This window comes from Megalopta genalis, chromosome 9 (genome assembly GCF_051020955.1).
Source record: "Megalopta genalis isolate 19385.01 chromosome 9, iyMegGena1_principal, whole genome shotgun sequence".
In the NCBI taxonomy this organism is placed as follows: Eukaryota; Metazoa; Arthropoda; class Insecta; order Hymenoptera; family Halictidae; genus Megalopta; species Megalopta genalis.
This window is the reverse complement of record NC_135021.1, coordinates 1320026-1337273: the sequence shown is the minus strand read 5'-3', so window position 1 is coordinate 1337273 and position 17248 is coordinate 1320026.

The window sequence follows — 17248 nt, the reverse complement described above, 5'->3', positions numbered from 1 at the left end:
TCCCTATGTAAAAACGTTATTTAAGCAAGAATATCGTATTTTGAAGAAAATCTAGTGATAGGTTTTTACAGAAAGTTGAAAAAACCGAAAAATCACGAGAGTAAAGCGCCATTTTCTGACTTTAGATTTCGTTCTAAATACTTAATTCTAATGTAAAATCGTTAGTTAAGCAAGATTCTCGTATTTAAAAAAATCTAATGAGAGATGTTTTCAGAAAATTGAAGAAGCCGAAAAATCACAAGAGTAAAGTGCCATTTTCTGACGTTACATTTCGTTCTAAATGCTTCATCCCTATGTAAAAACGTTATGTAAGCAAGAATATCGTATCTTGAAGTATATCTATAATGATAGGTATTTTCAGAAAATTGAAAAAACCGTAAAATCACAAGAGTAAAGTGCCATTTTCTGACATTAGATTTCGTTCTAAATGCTTCATCCCTATGTAAAAACGTTATTTAAGCAATAATATCGTATTTTGAAGAAAATCTAATGATAGGTTTTTACAGAAATTTGAAAAAACCGAAAAATCACTACAGTAAACCGCCATTTTCTGACTTTAGATTTCGTTCTAAATACTTAGTTCTAATGTAAAATCGTTAGCTAAGCTAGATTCTCGTATTTAAGAAAATCTAATGACAGGTCTTTTCAGAAAATTGAAAAAACCGTAAAATCATAAGAGGAAAGTGCCATTTTCTGACATTAGATTTCGTTCTAAATGCTTCATCCCTATGTAAAAGTGTTATTTATGCAAGAATATCGTAGTTTGAGGTAAATCTAATTATAGGTTTTTTCAGAAAATTGAAAAGACCGAAAAATCGCTAGCGTAAAGTGCCATTTTCTGACATTAGATTTCGTTCTAAATGCTTCATCCCTATGTAAAAACGTTATTTAAGCAAGAATATCGTATTTTGAAGTATATCTATAATGATACGTTTTTTCAGAAAATTGAAAAAACCGAAAAATCACAAGAGTAAAGTGCCATTTTCTGACATTACATTTCGTTCTAAATGCTTCATCCCTATGTAAAAACGTTATGTAAGCAAGAATATCGTATCTTGAAGTATATCTATAATGATAGGTTTTTTCAGAAAATTGAAAAAACCGTAAAATCACAAGAGTAAAGTGCCATTTTCTCACATTAGATTTCGTTCTAAATGCTTAATCTCTATGTAAAAACGTTATTTAAGCAACAATATTGTACCTGGAAGGAAGTCTAAGAATAGGTTTTTACAGACATTTGAAAAAACCGAAAAATCACAAGAGTAAAGTGCCATTTTCTGACATTAGATTTCGTTCTAAATGGTTAATCCCTATGTAAAAACGTTATGTAAGCAAGAATATCGTATCTTGAGGTATATCTATAATGATAGGTTTTTTCAGAAAATTGAAAAAACCGTAAAATCACAAGAGTAAAGTGCCATTTTCTGACATTAGATTTCGTTCTAAATGCTCAATCCCTATGTAAAAACGTTATTTAAGCAAGAATATCGTATTTTGAAGTATATCTATAATGATAGGTTTTTTCAGAAAATTGAAAAAACCGTAAAATCACAAGAGTAAAGTGCCATTTTCTGACATTAGATTTCGTTCTAAATGCTTAATCTCTATGTAAAAACGTTATTTAAGCAACAATATTGTACCTGGAAGGAAGTCTAAGAATAGGTTTTTACAGACATTTGAAAAAACCGAAAAATCACAAGAGTAAAGTGCCATTTTCTGACATTAGATTTCGTTCTAAATGTTTAATCCCTATGTAAAATCGTTATTGAAGCAAGAATATCGTATTTTGAAGTATATCAATAATGATAGGTCTTTTCAGAAAATTGAAAAAACCGAAAAATCACAAGAGTAAAGTGCCATTTTCTGACATTAGATTTCGTTCTAAATGCTTAATCCCTATGTAAAAACGTTATTTAAGCAAGAATATCGTATTTTGAAGAAAATCTAATGATAGGTTTTTACAGAAAGTTGAAAAAACCGAAAAATCACGAGAGTAAAGCGCCATTTTCTGACTTTAGACTTCGTTCTAAATGCTTCATCCCTATGTAAAAACGTTATTTAAGCAATAATATCGTATTTTGAAGAAAATCTAATGATAGGTTTTTACAGAAATTTGAAAAAACCGAAAAATCACTACAGTAAACCGCCATTTTCTGACTTTAGATTTCGTTCTAAATACTTAGTTCTAATGTAAAATCGTTAGCTAAGCTAGATTCTCGTATTTAAGAAAATCTAATGACAGGTTTTTTCAGAAAATTCAAAAAACCGTAAAATCATAAGAGGATAGTGCCATTTTCTGACATTAGATTTCGTTCGAAATGCTTAATCCCTATGTAGAAACGTTATTGAAGCAAGAATATCGTATTTTGAAGTATATCTATAATGATAGGTTCTTTCAGAAAATTGAAAAAACCGTAAAATCACGAGAGTAAAGTTCCATTTTGTGACATTAGATTTCGTTCTAAATGCTTAATCCCTATATAAAAACGTTATTTAAGCAAGATTATGGTATTTTGAAGAAAATCTAATGATAGGTTTTTTCAGAAAATTGAGAAAACCGAAAAACCGCTAGAGTAAAGTGCCATTTTCTGACATTAGATTTCGTTCTAAATGCTTCATCCCTATGTAGAAACGTTATTTAAGCAAGAATATCGTATTTTGAAGTATATCTATAATGATAGGTTTTTTCAGAAAATTGAAAAAACCGTAAAATCACAAGAGTAAAGTGCCATTTTCTGACATTAGATTTCGTTCTAAATGCTTAATTCCTATGTAAAAGTGTTATTTAAGCAAGAATATCGTAGTTTGAGGTAAATCTAATTATAGGTTTTTTCAGAAAATTGAAAAAACCGAAAAACCGCTAGAGTAAAGTGCCATTTTCTCACATTAGATTTCGTTCTAAATGCTTCATCCCTATGTAAAAACGTTATTGAAGCAAGAATATCGTATTTTGAAGTATATCTAATAATAGATTCTTTCAGAAAATTGAAAAAACCGTAAAATCACGAGAGTAAAGTTCCATTTTCTGACATTACATTTCGTTCGAAATACTTAGTTCTAATGTAAAATCGTTAGCTAAGCCAGATTCTCGTATTTAAGAAAATCTAATGACAGGTTTTTTCAGAAAATTCAAAAAACCGTAAAATCATAAGAGGATAGTGCCATTTTCTGACATTAGATTTCGTTCTAAATGCTTAATCCCTATGTAAAAGTGTTATTTATGCAAGAATATCGTAGTTTGAGATAAATCTAATTATAGGTTTTTTCAGAAAATTGAAAAGACCTAAAAATCGCTAGCGTAAAGTGCCATTTTCTGACATTAGATTTCGTTCTAAATGCTTAATCTCTATGTAAAAACGTTATTTAAGCAACAATATTGTACCTGGAAGGAAGTCTAAGAATAGGTTTTTACAGACATTTGAAAAAACCGAAAAATCACAAGAGTAAAGTGCCATTTTCTGACATTAGATTTCGTTCTAAATGTTTAATCCCTATGTAAAATCGTTATTGAAGCAAGAATATCGTATTTTGAAGTATATCAATAATGATAGGTCTTTTCAGAAAATTGAAAAAACCGAAAAATCACAAGAGTAAAGTGCCATTTTCTGACATTAGATTTCGTTCTAAATGCTTCATCCCTATGTAAAAACGTTATTTAAGCAAGAATATCGTATTTAGAAGTATATCTATAATGATAGGTTTTTTCAGAAAATTGAAAAAACCGAAAAATCACAAGAGTAAAGTGCCATTTTCTGACATTAGATTTCGTTCTAAATGCTTAATCCCTATGTAAAAACGTTATTTAAGCAAGAATATCGTATTTTGAAGAAAATCTAATGATAGGTTTTTACAGAAAGTTGAAAAAACCGAAAAATCACGAGAGTAAAGCGCCATTTTCTGACGTTACATTTCGTTCTAAATGCTCAATCCCTATATAAAAACGTTATTTAAGCAAGATTATGGTATTTTGCAGAAAATCTAATGATAGGTTTTTTCAGAAAATTGAGAAAACCGAAAAATCACAAGAGTAAAGTGCCATTTTCTGACATTAGATTTCGTTCTAAATGCTTCATCCCTATGTAAAAACGTTATGTAAGCAAGAATATCGTATCTTGAAGTATATCTATAATGATAGGTTTTTTCAGAAAATTGAAAAAACCGTAAAATCACAAGAGTATAGTGCCATTTTCTGACATTAGATTTCGTTCTAAATGCTTCATCCCTATGTAAAAACGTTATATAAGCAATAATATCGTATTTTGAAGAAAATCTAATGATAGGTTTTTACAGAAATTTGAAAAAACCGAAAAATCACTACAGTAAACCGCCATTTTCTGACTTTAGATTTCGTTCTAAATACTTAGTTCTAATGTAAAATCGTTAGCTAAGCTAGATTCTCGTATTTAAGAAAATCTAATAACAGGTTTTTTCAGAAAATTGAAAAAACCGTAAAATCACAAGAGGAAAGTGCCATTTTCTGACATTAGATTTCGTTCTAAATGTTTAATCCCTATGTAAAATCGTTATTGAAGCAAGAATATCGTATTTTGAAGTATATCAATAATGATAGGTCTTTTCAGAAAATTGAAAAAACCGAAAAATCACAAGAGTAAAGTGCCATTTTCTGACATTAGATTTCGTTCTAAATGCTTAATCCCTATGTAAAAACGTTATTTAAGCAAGAATATCGTATTTTGAAGAAAATCTAATGATAGGTTTTTACAGAAAGTTGAAAAAACCGAAAAATCACGAGAGTAAAGCGCCATTTTCTGACTTTAGATTTCGTTCTAAATGCTTCATCCCTATGTAAAAACGTTATTTAAGCAATAATATCGTATTTTGAAGAAAATCTAATGATAGGTTTTTACAGAAATTTGAAAAAACCGAAAAATCACTACAGTAAACCGCCATTTTCTGACTTTAGATTTCGTTCTAAATACTTAGTTCTAATGTAAAATCGTTAGCTAAGCTAGATTCTCGTATTTAAGAAAATCTAATAACAGGTTTTTTCAGAAAATTGAAAAGACCGTAAATTCATAAGAGGAAAGTGCCATTTTCTGACATTAGATTTCGTTCTAACTTCTTAATCCCTATGAAAAAGCGTTATTTAAGCAAGAATATCGTAGTTTGAGGTAAATCTAATTATAGGTTTTTTCAGAAAATTGAAAAAACCGAAAAATCGCTAGAGTAAAGTGCCATTTTCTGACATTAGATTTCGTTCGAAATGCTTAATCCCTATGTAGAAACGTTATTGAAGCAAGAATATCGTATTTTGAAGTATATCTATAATGATAGGTTCTTTCAGAAAATTGAAAAAACCGTAAAATCACGAGAGTAAAGTTCCATTTTGTGACATTAGATTTCGTTCTAAATGCTTAATCCCTATATAAAAACGTTATTTAAGCAAGATTATGGTATTTTGAAGAAAATCTAATGATAGGTTTTTTCAGAAAATTGAGAAAACCGAAAAACCGCTAGAGTAAAGTGCCATTTTCTGACATTAGATTTCGTTCTAAATGCTTCATCCCTATGTAGAAACGTTATTTAAGCAAGAATATCGTATTTTGAAGTATATCTATAATGATAGGTTTTTTCAGAAAATTGAAAAAACCGTACAATCACAAGAGTAAAGTGCCATTTTCTGACATTAGATTTCGTTCTAAATGCTTAATTCCTATGTAAAAGTGTTATTTAAGCAAGAATATCGTAGTTTGAGGTAAATCTAATTAGAGGTTTTTTCAGAAAATTGAAAAGACCGTAAATTCATAAGAGGAAAGTGCCATTTTCTGACATTAGATTTCGTTCTAACTTCTTAATCCCTATGAAAAAGCGTTATTTAAGCTAGAATATCGTAGTTTGAGGTAAATCTAATTATAGGTTTTTTCAGAAAATTGAAAAAACCGAAAAATCGCTAGAGTAAAGTGCCATTTTCTGACATTAGATTTCGTTCGAAATGCTTAATCCCTATGTAGAAACGTTATTGAAGCAGGAATATCGTATTTTGAAGTATATCTATAATGATAGGTTCTTTCAGAAAATTGAAAAAACCGTAAAATCACGAGAGTAAAGTTCCATTTTGTGACATTAGATTTCGTTCTAAATGCTTAATCCCTATATAAAAACGTTATTTAAGCAAGATTATGGTATTTTGAAGAAAATCTAATGATAGGTTCTTTCAGAAAATTGAAAAAACCGTAAAATCACGAGAGTAAAGTTCCATTTTGTGACATTAGATTTCGTTCTAAATGCTTAATCCCTATATAAAAACGTTATTTAAGCAAGATTATGGTATTTTGAAGAAAATCTAATGATAGGTTTTTTCAGAAAATTGAGAAAACCGAAAAACCGCTAGAGTAAAGTGCCATTTTCTGACACTAGATTTCGTTCTAAATGCTTAATTCCTATGTAAAAGTGTTATTTAAGCAAGAATATCGTAGTTTGAGGTAAATCTAATTATAGGTTTTTTCAGAAAATTGAAAAAACCGAAAAACCGCTAGAGTAAAGTGCCATTTTCTCACTTTAGATTTCGTTCTAAATGCTTCATCCCTATGTAAAAACGTTATTGAAGCAAGAATATCGTATTTTGAAGTATATCTAATAATAGATTCTTTCAGAAAATTGAAAAAACCGTAAAATCACGAGAGTAAAGTTCCATTTTCTGACATTACATTTCGTTCGAAATACTTAGTTCTAATGTAAAATCGTTAGCTAAGCCAGATTCTCGTATTTGAGAAAATCTAATGACAGGTTTTTTCAGAAAATTCAAAAAACCGTAAAATCATAAGAGGATAGTGCCATTTTCTGACATTAGATTTCGTTCTAAATGCTTAATCCCTATGTAAAAGTGTTATTTATGCAAGAATATCGTAGTTTGAGGTAAATCTAATTATAGGTTTTTTCAGAAAATTGAAAAGACCTAAAAATCGCTAGCGTAAAGTGCCATTTTCTGACATTAGATTTCGTTCTAAATGCTTAATCTCTATGTAAAAACGTTATTTAAGCAACAATATTGTACCTGGAAGGAAGTCTAAGAATAGGTTTTTACAGACATTTGAAAAAATCGAAAAATCACAAGAGTAAAGTGCCATTTTCTGACATTAGATTTCGTTCTAAATGCTTAATCCCTATGTAAAAACGTTATTTAAGCAAGAATATCGTATTTTGAAGAAAATCTAATGATAGGTTTTTACAGAAAGTTGAAAAAACCGAAAAATCACGAGAGTAAAGCGCCATTTTCTGACGTTACATTTCGTTCTAAATGCTCAATCCCTATATAAAAACGTTATTTAAGCAAGATTATGGTATTTTGCAGAAAATCTAATGATAGGTTTTTTCAGAAAATTGAGAAAACCGAAAAATCACAAGAGTAAAGTGCCATTTTCTGACATTAGATTTCGTTCTAAATGCTTCATCCCTATGTAAAAACGTTATGTAAGCAAGAATATCGTATCTTGAAGTATATCTATAATGATAGGTTTTTTCAGAAAATTGAAAAAACCGTAAAATCACAAGAGTATAGTGCCATTTTCTGACATTAGATTTCGTTCTAAATGCTTCATCCCTATGTAAAAACGTTATATAAGCAATAATATCGTATTTTGAAGAAAATCTAATGATAGGTTTTTACAGAAATTTGAAAAAACCGAAAAATCACTACAGTAAACCGCCATTTTCTGACTTTAGATTTCGTTCTAAATACTTAGTTCTAATGTAAAATCGTTAGCTAAGCTAGATTCTCGTATTTAAGAAAATCTAATAACAGGTTTTTTCAGAAAATTGAAAAAACCGTAAAATCACAAGAGGAAAGTGCCATTTTCTGACATTAGATTTCGTTCTAAATGTTTAATCCCTATGTAAAATCGTTATTGAAGCAAGAATATCGTATTTTGAAGTATATCAATAATGATAGGTCTTTTCAGAAAATTGAAAAAACCGAAAAATCACAAGAGTAAAGTGCCATTTTCTGACATTAGATTTCGTTCTAAATGCTTAATCCCTATGTAAAAACGTTATTTAAGCAAGAATATCGTATTTTGAAGAAAATCTAATGATAGGTTTTTACAGAAAGTTGAAAAAACCGAAAAATCACGAGAGTAAAGCGCCATTTTCTGACTTTAGATTTCGTTCTAAATGCTTCATCCCTATGTAAAAACGTTATTTAAGCAATAATATCGTATTTTGAAGAAAATCTAATGATAGGTTTTTACAGAAATTTGAAAAAACCGAAAAATCACTAAAGTAAACCGCCATTTTCTGACTTTAGATTTCGTTCTAAATACTTAGTTCTAATGTAAAATCGTTAGCTAAGCCAGATTCTCGTATTTAAGAAAATCTAATGACAGGTTTTTTCAGAAAATTCAAAAAACCGTAAAATCATAAGAGGAAAGTGCCATTTTCTGACATTAGATTTCGTTCTAAATGCTTAATCCTTATGTAAAAGTGTTATTTATGCAAGAATATCGTAGTTTGAGGTAAATCTAATTATAGGTTTTTTCAGAAAATTGAAAAGACCTAAAAATCGCTAGCGTAAAGTGCCATTTTCTGACATTAGATTTCGTTCTAAATGCTTAATCTCTATGTAAAAACGTTATTTAAGCAACAATATTGTACCTGGAAGGAAGTCTAAGAATAGGTTTTTACAGACATTTGAAAAAACCGAAAAATCACAAGAATAAAGTGCCATTTTCTGACATTAGATTTCGTTCTAAATGTTTAATCCCTATGTAAAATCGTTATTGAAGCAAGAATATCGTATTTTGAAGTATATCAATAATGATAGGTCTTTTCAGAAAATTGAAAAAACCGAAAAATCACAAGAGTAAAGTGCCATTTTCTGACATTAGATTTCGTTCTAAATGCTTCATCCCTATGTAAAAACGTTATTTAAGCAAGAATATCGTATTTTGAAGTATATCTATAATGATAGGTTTTTTCAGAAAATTGAAAAAACCGAAAAATCACAAGAGTAAAGTGCCATTTTCTGACATTAGATTTCGTTCTAAATGCTTAATCCCTATGTAAAAACGTTATTTAAGCAAGAATATCGTATTTTGAAGAAAATCTAGTGATAGGTTTTTACAGAAAGTTGAAAAAACCGAAAAATCACGAGAGTAAAGCGCCATTTTCTGACTTTAGATTTCGTTCTAAATACTTAATTCTAATGTAAAATCGTTAGTTAAGCAAGATTCTCGTATTTAAAAAAATCTAATGAGAGATGTTTTCAGAAAATTGAAAAAACCGTAAAATCACAAGAGTAAAGTGCCATTTTCTGACATTAAATTTCGTTCTAAATGCTTAATTCCTATGTAGAAGTGTTATTTAAGCAAGAATATCGTAGTTTGAGGTAAATCTAATTATAGGTTTTTTCAGAAAATTGAAAAAACCGAAAAACCGCTAGAGTAAAGTGCCATTTTCTGACATTAGATTTCGTTCTAAATGCTTCATCCCTATGTAAAAACGTTATTGAAGCAAGAATATCGTATTTTGAAGTATATCTAATAATAGGTTCTTTCAGAAAATTGAAAAAACCGTAAAATCACGAGAGTAAAGTTCCATTTTCTGACATTACATTTCGTTCTAAATAGTTAGTTCTAATGTAAAATCGTTAGCTAAGCCAGATTCTCGTATTTAAGAAAATCTAATGACAGGTTTTTTCAGAAAATTCAAAAAACCGTAAAATCGTAAGAGGAAAGTGCCATTTTCTGACATTAGATTTCGTTCTAAATGCTTAATCCCTATGTAAAAGTGTTATTTATGCAAGAATATCGTAGTTTGAGGTAAATCTAATTATAGGTTTTCTCAGAAAATTGAAAAGACCGAAAAATCGCTAGCGTAAAGTGCCATTTTCTGACATTAGATTTCGTTCTAAATGCTTCATCCCTATGTAAAAACGTTATTTAAGCAAGAATATCGTATTTTGAAGTATATCTATAATGATACGTTTTTTCAGAAAATTGAAAAAACCGAAAAATCACAAGAGTAAAGTGCCATTTTCTGACATTACATTTCGTTCTAAATGCTTCATCCCTATGTAAAAACGTTATGTAAGCAAGAATATCGTATCTTGAAGTATATCTATAATGATAGGTTTTTTCAGAAAATTGAAAAAACCGTAAAATCACAAGAGTAAAGTGCCATTTTCTCACATTAGATTTCGTTCTAAATGCTTAATCTCTATGTAAAAACGTTATTTAAGCAACAATATTGTACCTGGAAGGAAGTCTAAGAATAGGTTTTTACAGACATTTGAAAAAACCGAAAAATCACAAGAGTAAAGTGCCATTTTCTGACATTTGATTTCGTTCTAAATGGTTAATCCCTATGTAAAAACGTTATGTAAGCAAGAATATCGTATCTTGAGGTATATCTATAATGATAGGTTTTTTCAGAAAATTGAAAAAACCGTAAAATCACAAGAGTAAAGTGCCATTTTCTGACATTAGATTTCGTTCTAAATGCTCAATCCCTATGTAAAAACGTTATTTAAGCAAGAATATCGTATTTTGAAGTATATCTATAATGATAGGTTTTTTCAGAAAATTGAAAAAACCGTAAAATCACAAGAGTAAAGTGCCATTTTCTGACATTAGATTTCGTTCTAAATGCTTAATCTCTATGTAAAAACGTTATTTAAGCAACAATATTGTACCTGGAAGGAAGTCTAAGAATAGGTTTTTACAGACATTTGAAAAAACCGAAAAATCACAAGAGTAAAGTGCCATTTTCTGACATTAGATTTCGTTCTAAATGTCTAATCCCTATGTAAAATCGTTATTGAAGCAAGAATATCGTATTTTGAAGTATATCAATAATGATAGGTCTTTTCAGAAAATTGAAAAAACCGAAAAATCACAAGAGTAAAGTGCCATTTTCTGACATTAGATTTCGTTCTAAATGCTTAATCCCTATGTAAAAACGTTATTTAAGCAAGAATATCGTATTTTGAAGAAAATCTAGTGATAGGTTTTTACAGAAAGTTGAAAAAACCGAAAAATCACGAGAGTAAAGCGCCATTTTCTGACTTTAGATTTCGTTCTAAATGCTTCATCCCTATGTAAAAACGTTATTTAAGCAAGAATATCGTATTTTGAAGTATATCTAATGATAGGTTTTTTCAGAAAATTGAAAAAACCGTAAAATCATAAGAGGAAAGTGCCATTTTCTGACATTAGATTTCGTTCTAAATGCTTAATTCCTATGTAAAAGTGTTATTTAAGCAAGAATATCGTAGTTTGAGGTAAATCTAATTATAGACTTTTTCAGAAAATTGAAAAAACCGAAAAATCGCTACAGTAAAGTGCCATTTTCTGACATTAGATTTCGTTCTAAATGCGCAATCCCTATATAAAAACGTTATGTAAGCAAGAATATCGTAACTTGAAGTATATCTATAATGATAGGTTTTTTCAGAAAATTGAAAAAACCGTAAAATCACAAGAGTAAAGTGCCATTTTCTGACATAAGATTTCGTTCGAAATGATTAATCCCTATGTAGAAACGTTATTGAAGCAAGAATATCGTATTTTGAAGTATATCTATAATGATAGGTTCTTTCAGAAAATTGAAAAAACCGTAAAATCACGAGAGTAAAGTTCCATTTTGTGACATTAGATTTCGTTCTAAATGCTTAATCCCTATATAAAAACGTTATTTAAGCAAGATTATGGTATTTTGAAGAAAATCTAATGATAGGTTTTTTCAGAAAATTGAGAAAACCGAAAAACCGCTAGAGTAAAGTGCCATTTTCTGACATTAGATTTCGTTCTAAATGCTTCATCCCTATGTAGAAACGTTATTTAAGCAAGAATATCGTATTTTGAAGTATATCTATAATGATAGGTTTTTTCAGAAAATTGAAAAAGCCGTAAAATCACAAGAGTAAAGTGCCATTTTCTGACATTAGATTTCGTTCTAAATGCTTAATTCCTATGTAAAAGTGTTATTTAAGCAAGAATATCGTAGTTTGAGGTAAATCTAATTATAGGTTTTTTCAGAAAATTGAAAAAACCGAAAAATCGCTAGAGTAAAGTGCCATTTTCTGACATTAGATTTCGTTCGAAATGCTTAATCCCTATGTAGAAACGTTATTGAAGCAGGAATATCGTATTTTGAAGTATATCTATAATGATAGGTTCTTTCAGAAAATTGAAAAAACCGTAAAATCACGAGAGTAAAGTTCCATTTTGTGACATTAGATTTCGTTCTAAATGCTTAATCCCTATATAAAAACGTTATTTAAGCAAGATTATGGTATTTTGAAGAAAATCTAATGATAGGTTCTTTCAGAAAATTGAAAAAACCGTAAAATCACGAGAGTAAAGTTCCATTTTGTGACATTAGATTTCGTTCTAAATGCTTAATCCCTATATAAAAACGTTATTTAAGCAAGATTATGGTATTTTGAAGAAAATCTAATGATAGGTTTTTTCAGAAAATTGAGAAAACCGAAAAACCGCTAGAGTAAAGTGCCATTTTCTGACACTAGATTTCGTTCTAAATGCTTAATTCCTATGTAAAAGTGTTATTTAAGCAAGAATATCGTAGTTTGAGGTAAATCTAATTATAGGTTTTTTCAGAAAATTGAAAAAACCGAAAAACCGCTAGAGTAAAGTGCCATTTTCTCACTTTAGATTTCGTTCTAAATGCTTCATCCCTATGTAAAAACGTTATTGAAGCAAGAATATCGTATTTTGAAGTATATCTAATAATAGATTCTTTCAGAAAATTGAAAAAACCGTAAAATCACGAGAGTAAAGTTCCATTTTCTGACATTACATTTCGTTCGAAATACTTAGTTCTAATGTAAAATCGTTAGCTAAGCCAGATTCTCGTATTTGAGAAAATCTAATGACAGGTTTTTTCAGAAAATTCAAAAAACCGTAAAATCATAAGAGGATAGTGCCATTTTCTGACATTAGATTTCGTTCTAAATGCTTAATCCCTATGTAAAAGTGTTATTTATGCAAGAATATCGTAGTTTGAGGTAAATCTAATTATAGGTTTTTTCAGAAAATTGAAAAGACCTAAAAATCGCTAGCGTAAAGTGCCATTTTCTGACATTAGATTTCGTTCTAAATGCTTAATCTCTATGTAAAAACGTTATTTAAGCAACAATATTGTACCTGGAAGGAAGTCTAAGAATAGGTTTTTACAGACATTTGAAAAAATCGAAAAATCACAAGAGTAAAGTGCCATTTTCTGACATTAGATTTCGTTCTAAATGCTTAATCCCTATGTAAAAACGTTATTTAAGCAAGAATATCGTATTTTGAAGAAAATCTAATGATAGGTTTTTACAGAAAGTTGAAAAAACCGAAAAATCACGAGAGTAAAGCGCCATTTTCTGACGTTACATTTCGTTCTAAATGCTCAATCCCTATATAAAAACGTTATTTAAGCAAGATTATGGTATTTTGCAGAAAATCTAATGATAGGTTTTTTCAGAAAATTGAGAAAACCGAAAAATCACAAGAGTAAAGTGCCATTTTCTGACATTAGATTTCGTTCTAAATGCTTCATCCCTATGTAAAAACGTTATGTAAGCAAGAATATCGTATCTTGAAGTATATCTATAATGATAGGTTTTTTCAGAAAATTGAAAAAACCGTAAAATCACAAGAGTATAGTGCCATTTTCTGACATTAGATTTCGTTCTAAATGCTTCATCCCTATGTAAAAACGTTATATAAGCAATAATATCGTATTTTGAAGAAAATCTAATGATAGGTTTTTACAGAAATTTGAAAAAACCGAAAAATCACTACAGTAAACCGCCATTTTCTGACTTTAGATTTCGTTCTAAATACTTAGTTCTAATGTAAAATCGTTAGCTAAGCTAGATTCTCGTATTTAAGAAAATCTAATAACAGGTTTTTTCAGAAAATTGAAAAAACCGTAAAATCACAAGAGGAAAGTGCCATTTTCTGACATTAGATTTCGTTCTAAATGTTTAATCCCTATGTAAAATCGTTATTGAAGCAAGAATATCGTATTTTGAAGTATATCAATAATGATAGGTCTTTTCAGAAAATTGAAAAAACCGAAAAATCACAAGAGTAAAGTGCCATTTTCTGACATTAGATTTCGTTCTAAATGCTTAATCCCTATGTAAAAACGTTATTTAAGCAAGAATATCGTATTTTGAAGAAAATCTAATGATAGGTTTTTACAGAAAGTTGAAAAAACCGAAAAATCACGAGAGTAAAGCGCCATTTTCTGACTTTAGATTTCGTTCTAAATGCTTCATCCCTATGTAAAAACGTTATTTAAGCAATAATATCGTATTTTGAAGAAAATCTAATGATAGGTTTTTACAGAAATTTGAAAAAACCGAAAAATCACTAAAGTAAACCGCCATTTTCTGACTTTAGATTTCGTTCTAAATACTTAGTTCTAATGTAAAATCGTTAGCTAAGCCAGATTCTCGTATTTAAGAAAATCTAATGACAGGTTTTTTCAGAAAATTCAAAAAACCGTAAAATCATAAGAGGAAAGTGCCATTTTCTGACATTAGATTTCGTTCTAAATGCTTAATCCTTATGTAAAAGTGTTATTTATGCAAGAATATCGTAGTTTGAGGTAAATCTAATTATAGGTTTTTTCAGAAAATTGAAAAGACCTAAAAATCGCTAGCGTAAAGTGCCATTTTCTGACATTAGATTTCGTTCTAAATGCTTAATCTCTATGTAAAAACGTTATTTAAGCAACAATATTGTACCTGGAAGGAAGTCTAAGAATAGGTTTTTACAGACATTTGAAAAAACCGAAAAATCACAAGAATAAAGTGCCATTTTCTGACATTAGATTTCGTTCTAAATGTTTAATCCCTATGTAAAATCGTTATTGAAGCAAGAATATCGTATTTTGAAGTATATCAATAATGATAGGTCTTTTCAGAAAATTGAAAAAACCGAAAAATCACAAGAGTAAAGTGCCATTTTCTGACATTAGATTTCGTTCTAAATGCTTCATCCCTATGTAAAAACGTTATTTAAGCAAGAATATCGTATTTTGAAGTATATCTATAATGATAGGTTTTTTCAGAAAATTGAAAAAACCGAAAAATCACAAGAGTAAAGTGCCATTTTCTGACATTAGATTTCGTTCTAAATGCTTAATCCCTATGTAAAAACGTTATTTAAGCAAGAATATCGTATTTTGAAGAAAATCTAGTGATAGGTTTTTACAGAAAGTTGAAAAAACCGAAAAATCACGAGAGTAAAGCGCCATTTTCTGACTTTAGATTTCGTTCTAAATACTTAATTCTAATGTAAAATCGTTAGTTAAGCAAGATTCTCGTATTTAAAAAAATCTAATGAGAGATGTTTTCAGAAAATTGAAAAAACCGTAAAATCACAAGAGTAAAGTGCCATTTTCTGACATTAAATTTCGTTCTAAATGCTTAATTCCTATGTAGAAGTGTTATTTAAGCAAGAATATCGTAGTTTGAGGTAAATCTAATTATAGGTTTTTTCAGAAAATTGAAAAAACCGAAAAACCGCTAGAGTAAAGTGCCATTTTCTGACATTAGATTTCGTTCTAAATGCTTCATCCCTATGTAAAAACGTTATTGAAGCAAGAATATCGTATTTTGAAGTATATCTAATAATAGGTTCTTTCAGAAAATTGAAAAAACCGTAAAATCACGAGAGTAAAGTTCCATTTTCTGACATTACATTTCGTTCTAAATAGTTAGTTCTAATGTAAAATCGTTAGCTAAGCCAGATTCTCGTATTTAAGAAAATCTAATGACAGGTTTTTTCAGAAAATTCAAAAAACCGTAAAATCGTAAGAGGAAAGTGCCATTTTCTGACATTAGATTTCGTTCTAAATGCTTAATCCCTATGTAAAAGTGTTATTTATGCAAGAATATCGTAGTTTGAGGTAAATCTAATTATAGGTTTTCTCAGAAAATTGAAAAGACCGAAAAATCGCTAGCGTAAAGTGCCATTTTCTGACATTAGATTTCGTTCTAAATGCTTCATCCCTATGTAAAAACGTTATTTAAGCAAGAATATCGTATTTTGAAGTATATCTATAATGATACGTTTTTTCAGAAAATTGAAAAAACCGAAAAATCACAAGAGTAAAGTGCCATTTTCTGACATTACATTTCGTTCTAAATGCTTCATCCCTATGTAAAAACGTTATGTAAGCAAGAATATCGTATCTTGAAGTATATCTATAATGATAGGTTTTTTCAGAAAATTGAAAAAACCGTAAAATCACAAGAGTAAAGTGCCATTTTCTCACATTAGATTTCGTTCTAAATGCTTAATCTCTATGTAAAAACGTTATTTAAGCAACAATATTGTACCTGGAAGGAAGTCTAAGAATAGGTTTTTACAGACATTTGAAAAAACCGAAAAATCACAAGAGTAAAGTGCCATTTTCTGACATTTGATTTCGTTCTAAATGGTTAATCCCTATGTAAAAACGTTATGTAAGCAAGAATATCGTATCTTGAGGTATATCTATAATGATAGGTTTTTTCAGAAAATTGAAAAAACCGTAAAATCACAAGAGTAAAGTGCCATTTTCTGACATTAGATTTCGTTCTAAATGCTCAATCCCTATGTAAAAACGTTATTTAAGCAAGAATATCGTATTTTGAAGTATATCTATAATGATAGGTTTTTTCAGAAAATTGAAAAAACCGTAAAATCACAAGAGTAAAGTGCCATTTTCTGACATTAGATTTCGTTCTAAATGCTTAATCTCTATGTAAAAACGTTATTTAAGCAACAATATTGTACCTGGAAGGAAGTCTAAGAATAGGTTTTTACAGACATTTGAAAAAACCGAAAAATCACAAGAGTAAAGTGCCATTTTCTGACATTAGATTTCGTTCTAAATGTCTAATCCCTATGTAAAATCGTTATTGAAGCAAGAATATCGTATTTTGAAGTATATCAATAATGATAGGTCTTTTCAGAAAATTGAAAAAACCGAAAAATCACAAGAGTAAAGTGCCATTTTCTGACATTAGATTTCGTTCTAAATGCTTAATCCCTATGTAAAAACGTTATTTAAGCAAGAATATCGTATTTTGAAGAAAATCTAGTGATAGGTTTTTACAGAAAGTTGAAAAAACCGAAAAATCACGAGAGTAAAGCGCCATTTTCTGACTTTAGATTTCGTTCTAAATGCTTCATCCCTATGTAAAAACGTTATTTAAGCAAGAATATCGTATTTTGAAGTATATCTAATGATAGGTTTTTTCAGAAAATTGAAAAAACCGTAAAATCAT